The sequence below is a fragment of the Simochromis diagramma genome, unplaced genomic scaffold (assembly GCF_900408965.1).
Source record: "Simochromis diagramma unplaced genomic scaffold, fSimDia1.1 OVJJ01000079.1, whole genome shotgun sequence".
Lineage (NCBI taxonomy): Eukaryota > Metazoa > Chordata > Actinopteri > Cichliformes > Cichlidae > Simochromis > Simochromis diagramma.
Window position 1 is genome coordinate 2,245,977 of NW_024387075.1, and position 6,196 is coordinate 2,252,172.

General features: G+C 47.8%; 1 long non-coding RNA gene across 1 annotated transcript; it reads left to right on the forward strand.

The window, feature by feature from the left end:
• The first annotated feature begins 1,134 nt into the window (after nucleotides 1–1,134).
• Nucleotides 1,135–4,048, forward strand: LOC120742347. The gene is made up of 3 exons (XR_005697849.1): nucleotides 1,135–1,454; nucleotides 1,518–1,604; nucleotides 1,676–4,048. It is a non-coding gene; the product is annotated as an uncharacterized LOC120742347 (long non-coding RNA).
• The last annotated feature ends 2,148 nt before the right edge of the window (nucleotides 4,049–6,196 follow it).

Consider the following 6,196-nt stretch of genomic DNA (forward strand, 5'->3'; position numbering starts at 1 on the left):
CCAGGGGTATCTACAGCACCTTAACAGTACTTAGCAGGATGACCTCCTCGCTTTTAAGAAATCTCAAAAGGTTTACTGGTTATATAGCACGATATTCCCCAGTACAACTTCAAGATTGTGTTTGGCCATTTTATCTTCACATTGTTACTTGAGAAACGCTCTGAAACTTTTGTTCTAGAGCGTTTTTGTTTGTTTAACATTTAAACCTATTTTCTGCACATTCCAGCACATAAAAAATATAGATTTTTTTGTGTTAACACTCACTCTTTCAAATAGATGCAAGTAAAACACAGCAGAAAATAAATAGAGTCAAAGACTAGCGGTCCTTTTGCTCTATTTTCATATTTTCACCTGTAAAGCAGGAGTGAGGTAGGCGGAGGTTTACCCTGGTGCAGGTGTGCCGCAGCGGTCAGTGGAAGAATCCACGAGTTTCTCTGTGAATTTCCCATTATGTGGTAGCGCACTCGGTGCTTGCTTGGAAGTTTAGGGGTTTTTTTTCCGCTGTAAAAAGAAGTTTTCTTCCCACGCACAACAGACGCTAATGTTTTTGTCACTTTTTATGGAATCAAACTCAAAGTAAGGTCAGTACTTCCACGCTTTAAACGCTGCACGCTCATACTCTCTCCGCACTCAATATATGATCCATTGTTGATCTGCACACAGCTGTTGTCACAAACGTTGCACTCGCTTGCGTCACTGTCATGAGACGCAAAAAAATCACGGTTTTAGTAATGCAGTAATGCAGCGATCCTACGGGAAAGTAACGGTAATCTATAATTATAATAACCACTGCAGCCAATAGGAGTGCCTGACGAGCCCAGTTGTAAGTAAGCTATTAAGACTCGACTGTACACTGTGTTGGTGTTTTCCTCCGAAACAATAAGTTCCGTTGGAGCAGCCTTTCAACGCCTCTCTCTGTCTCAAACTTGACCCAGACAACAAAGTAAAGCTATTTTTCGGCTATGAGCCCAACACGGAACCCAATGTATTAGCCAGAAGTCCCTTTACTATGGTTCGGAGCCGCGGACCTTCAGTAATAGTAATAAATCACATTCATGTAGTTATAAAAAACATGATAATATATTAAGTAATCCAAAGTATTCAGAACTCCAAAACACATTTCTAGCATTAACTGAACTTCCAAAACAGAGCTACCTAGATGACTTAAATTACACAATTGAAAGCATATGTGTATTGTTTGTGTTTTTATACACAAGTGTAGCCAGATGGGCTACTCGCCTTTCTTTTTCTCTCTCTCTCTCTCCTGCGCTCGTTCTCTTCGCTGCACAACTAGGTTAATTGGGAACCCACCTGCATATTGATTGCAGGGTGGCGTTAGCCGGTATAAAGCTAAGCCGGTATTTTGCTGGATCATTCCTCCCGTGCATTCAGCAGTAAATGCTGGCACACTGCGACGGACTGATCAGCAAGAGCGGATCATATGACAGCTACAGGTATGCTCTCGCTTAACCTTAGATTCCCTCCGAGTACTGGAATTTGTGTTAATATAGTTTTAGCACGGCAGTTTGTTTTATTCCGACGTTGCGGAGAGAGGTGCTCGTGTTATCCCCACCAGCTGAGAGTATAGCGCCTCCGGTCCTGGGGTAAGCCATTAAAACTACTTTTATTAGCATTCATAGCTATAAGAGTCTAAGGTTACATTTATCTGTTTTAGGGTTTGGCTGCTGTATTCACCTCTCCGTGGCAAATCGCCCAACCTAAATCGGAAGAGTGAAACGCCTTCCCAGCCGCTGTTGTGAGGACTCCTCCTCGGTGGAGCCTGCTTGTCTTTTCTTATCTTGTTTTTATTAAGTAGGCTTACCTTTTTCTGGTTCGCCTGGTTTTATTCCATTTTATTCTGGACTGTTGCTCGTACCCACGCTTCTGTGATCGGGCTGAAGCGACCCTCTGCCCGAGTGTCGTGCTGGGACTTTAAATCGCCTTGGTTGCCGGTCTTAGCCGATGGGGAGCCAGACCGGCTTGCGATTGAGAATAATTACTACCAGCACGAGTGGTAGTTTGACCCGTGGGGTGTGTGTGTGAGTGTGTGTGATTTCTTTTATTAAAGTGTGTTTTAGTTTTTTGATCTGTAGCGAGCCTGACGCTCAGTGTCCTTTTATTTTTTTAACATATTTTTCTGTGTTTTTATTTCAGTGAACGGAGGACGTGCCAGTGGCCCTGGGACCTCAGGTGGTGGGTCGTTTTCACACTTTCTTTTGTACAGCACCGGGTGGGCTGCAGTGATTCTTTTTGTGATTTTTTTTTCTTTTGGTTCCACGGCTGCTGTTAAGTCCAAGTCCCATGGTTGTTTTATTTTCACTTTAGGACACTGTCAACAATGATGCTACATCTTGGTTTTTAATATTTTATTTATTTTTACTATAAATAAAACTGTTTTAATATTGGAACCAACCTGCCTCAGTGTGCATCCTTGAATCTGTGCGGCCTCCTTTTATGCATTTTTCTTAAATATATTTCCTGGGGGTGAAATTCCCCTAGGTGGCGTTGTCATTTTATTATTTCCTTTTATCTAACCCCGCCGAACACTTGGTCACATACTTGGCGTTGGTCGACAGGATGCACATTTGAGGTAGACGTTTGGTCTTGTAAATTGTTTTTTTTTTTTGCAAAGATCACAGTTCACCTCTTTGAAGGCTCTATTTGTTTTAGAGTGTGACTATAGACAAGACAGCAGTATTCTGGTTTAGGAGGAAGAGTAATAGGATTTTAGCACCTTGCTGATTTAATTTTCCTTTTTCTTTGGTCAAAATTTATTATGGAGGAAGAATTGCAGCAACTTAGAGACTTGGTAGCACAGTTAAAGGCCGATAATGAGCAATTGCGCTGGGATAGGGGCGCTGTGCTAGAGTCTGGTGGTGGTGCCGCATCGGCCTCCTTCGCACCAGCTGGTTGCATACCAAACATTGGTAGCCAGGCCGCCGTTACAGAGCGTTTGGTGGTGGTGCCTAGGGACCGTAAATATCCCATGTTCAATGGCAGAACAGGCATCAATATAGTTGAATGGGTCGAAGAGGTTCAAGCGTGCATGCGTGCCCGGCACCTGTCTGTTGCTGATAAAGCGTTCTTTATTTTTGACCATTTAGAGGGAGAAGCAAGGGAGGAGATCAAATTTCGCCCTAATTTAGAGCGAGGGGATCCTGCTCGGGTGTTGACCATTTTAAAGGAACTGTATGGTAAAGCACAGTCCTGTCACTCTGCAGCAGGCTTTCTTTTCGAGGAGACAGCGGGAGGGAGAGACTTTGCAGGAGTTTTCCTTAGCGCTAATGGCTCTGATGGAGCAAGTAAAACAAAGTGCACCTGATGGCATGCGTAACGCAGAGGTGTTGCTCCAAGACCAGTTTGTAGAACATGTTGTTGACAGTGCTCTTCGCAGAGAGCTTAAACAATACGTTCGCCGTGTGCCTACTGCCACCTTGTTAGAGGTGCACGGGGAAGCAATTAGATGGGAAAGAGAAGGGTTTTCAGGCGGTGTTCACGACCGTGGCTATTCTCACCCATCAACATATGGTTTCCAGTGTAGAGTGCACACTAGCCCTAGGTTCGCTCCTGTTGGTACACCCGAGTCCGAGTGGCGTGAGCTAAAGGAACTCCTAAAGCGCCAACAAGAGCAGTTAAATCAGCTCACTGAGACAGTGGTTTCTTTACAGAACCCCCAAAGAGGTGTTCGGCTTTCACGGGCTGGTTCGGTGATTTGTCGCCGGTGTCAGCAGCCAGGACACTTTGCTAGGGAGTGCACTGGGGAGCAGGCTTCACGCCGCACCAGAGCAGGTTCTGATTCAGGCCCTCCTAATACCGCAGTTGGCAATCATCTTTCCGCTACCCAGTCAGAAAACTAAAGCCCTCTGAGCTGCAGAGTCACAGTTCAGGTGGGGAGTTCACTGGCTCACAGAAAGATAGGATTGGCAGGCTAATTTCATCGTGTCCAAAGATAGATGTGCTGATTAGTGGGGTAACTGTCCCTTGTTTGGTGGATACTGGGTCCATGGTTTCCACCATCACAGAAAGTTTCTTTTTGGCACATTTTGCCCCTTGGGGACAAGAATGCCTTCAGTCATGCCATTGGTTACAGCTTCGGGCTGCCAATGGGCTTGCCATCCCTTACATTGGCTATTTGGAGCTCAGTGTACTCCTGTGTGGCAAGGAAATGCCCTCTTGTGGGATCCTTATAGTAAAGGACCCTCCTGGTGCCACACCCTCCATTCCTGGTATTTTAAGAATGAATGTAATCCGCCACTGTTATCAAGAGCTGTTTGGGGCCTCCGGTGGCTCCTTGTTTAATTCTCCTTCTGTGTCACGGGCACCGAGACCAGTTTTGGAGGCCTTACATCAGTGTCACCAGTCGGCAGCCCAAGTCCCAGAGGACCCTGTCGGTACCGTCAAGGTACAGGGCCCGCGGGCCGTGCGGATACCTGGTGGTGTCATGCAGCTGGTGGCCACCACCTGTTCTCAGCAGTTGTCAGGTCAGTCTGTGCTTTTTGAGCTTCCTGAGTCCGGGCTGCCAGTTGGGTTGCTGGCCTCTCCCTGTTTGGTCCAGGTGGATAAGGGCGTTGCCTATATCCCAGTCACTAATGTGGGAACAGCTGAAGCTGTCCTCCACCCACAAACCCGTTTGAGTGATAAGCAAAGCTACTGTTGTTAGCCTCCCTGCTGGTGTTAGCAAGGAACACTCTTTTCCCGTTACTGTTTCCTCCCATACAACCAGCAGCCCTGCTCAAGAGATGGTGGATACGATTGACCTGTCTGCTCTCGCTGAGTCAGAGCAACATGAGGTACGGTTACTTTTGCAGAAGTACCGCTCTGTTTTCTCCACTTATGAGGGAGACTTGGGTTGCACAAACGTCATTTCACACGACATACCGCTGCTCAATGATGCACCCGTCCGGCAGAGGTACAGGCGAATTCCTCCTGATTATGAGGCTGTCGGGGCCCATATCAACCAGCTACTGGAGGCCCAGGTAATTAGGGAGAGTAGCAGTCCTTACGCCTCTCCCATCGTGTTGGTCCGCAAGAAGGATGGAAGCCTCCGTCTGTGCGTTGACTACCGTCTGCTGAATAGCAGAACAAGGAAGGACGCCTTCCCCTTACCTCGCATCGAGGAAAGTCTGGATGCCCTTGCTGGTGCACGCTGGTTTTCTACCATCGACCTGGCCAGCGGGTACAACCAGGTGCCAGTTTCTGAGCAGGATAAGCCCTAGACTGCTTTTTGCACACCGTTTGGCCTGTCCGAGTGGAATCGTATGCCGTTCGGGCTGTGCAATGCTCCTGCTACCTTCCAGCGCCTAATGCAGAGGCTGTTCGGGGATCAGCAGTGCCAGTCGCTACTGCTGTACCTGGACAAAATCATTGTGTTCTCCTCGTTGGTCTCTCAGCACCTGCAACGGCTGGAAATGGTGCTTGCAAGGCTGCAGCAAGAGGGGCTCAAGGCTAAGCTAGAAAAGTGTGCCTTTTTCCAGCAGAAGGTTAACTACTTGGGCCATGTAATCTCCTGTGAGGGTGTCTCCACCGATCCAGCCACGGTTGACGCAGTAGCCAAGTGGCAGTGTCCTCGTTCCGTGTCAGAGTTGCGATCCTTTTTGGGTTTCGCCAGCTATTACTGGGGCTTTGTGGAGGGGTTTGCCACGTTGGCGGCTCCCCTGCATCAAGTGGTGGCTAAATCGGCTGGCACCAAGACAAAGAAGGGCTCGGGACAGAGTTTGAGTGCTATTTGGACCCCTCAGTGTGAGGAGAGCTTTGAGGCCCTGAAAGCAAAGCTTGTGTCTGCACCTGTGCTAGCATATGCTGACTTTACGCGCCCATTTATCTTAGAGATTGACGCCAGCCACAGTGGTTTGGGTGCAGTTCTCTCCCAAGATGTAGAAGGTGTTGTTAGGCCAGTGGCTTATGCTAGTCGAGGTCTTCGGCCACATGAGCACAACATGGACAATTACAGCTCCATGAAGCTGGAGTTTCTTGCGCTCAAGTGGGCCATGGCCGAGAAGTTCCGGGAGTACCTGCTGGGGCAGAAGTGTGTGGATTACACTGACAACAATCCACTCAGTTACCTCTCTTCAGCTAAGCTTGGTGCCACCGAGCAGACATGGGCATCCCAACTGGCGGCCTTCGATTTTGAGATTAAGTATCGCTCAGGCCGCAGTAATAGGAACGCTGATGCTCCCTCTCGACAGTATGAGACGAG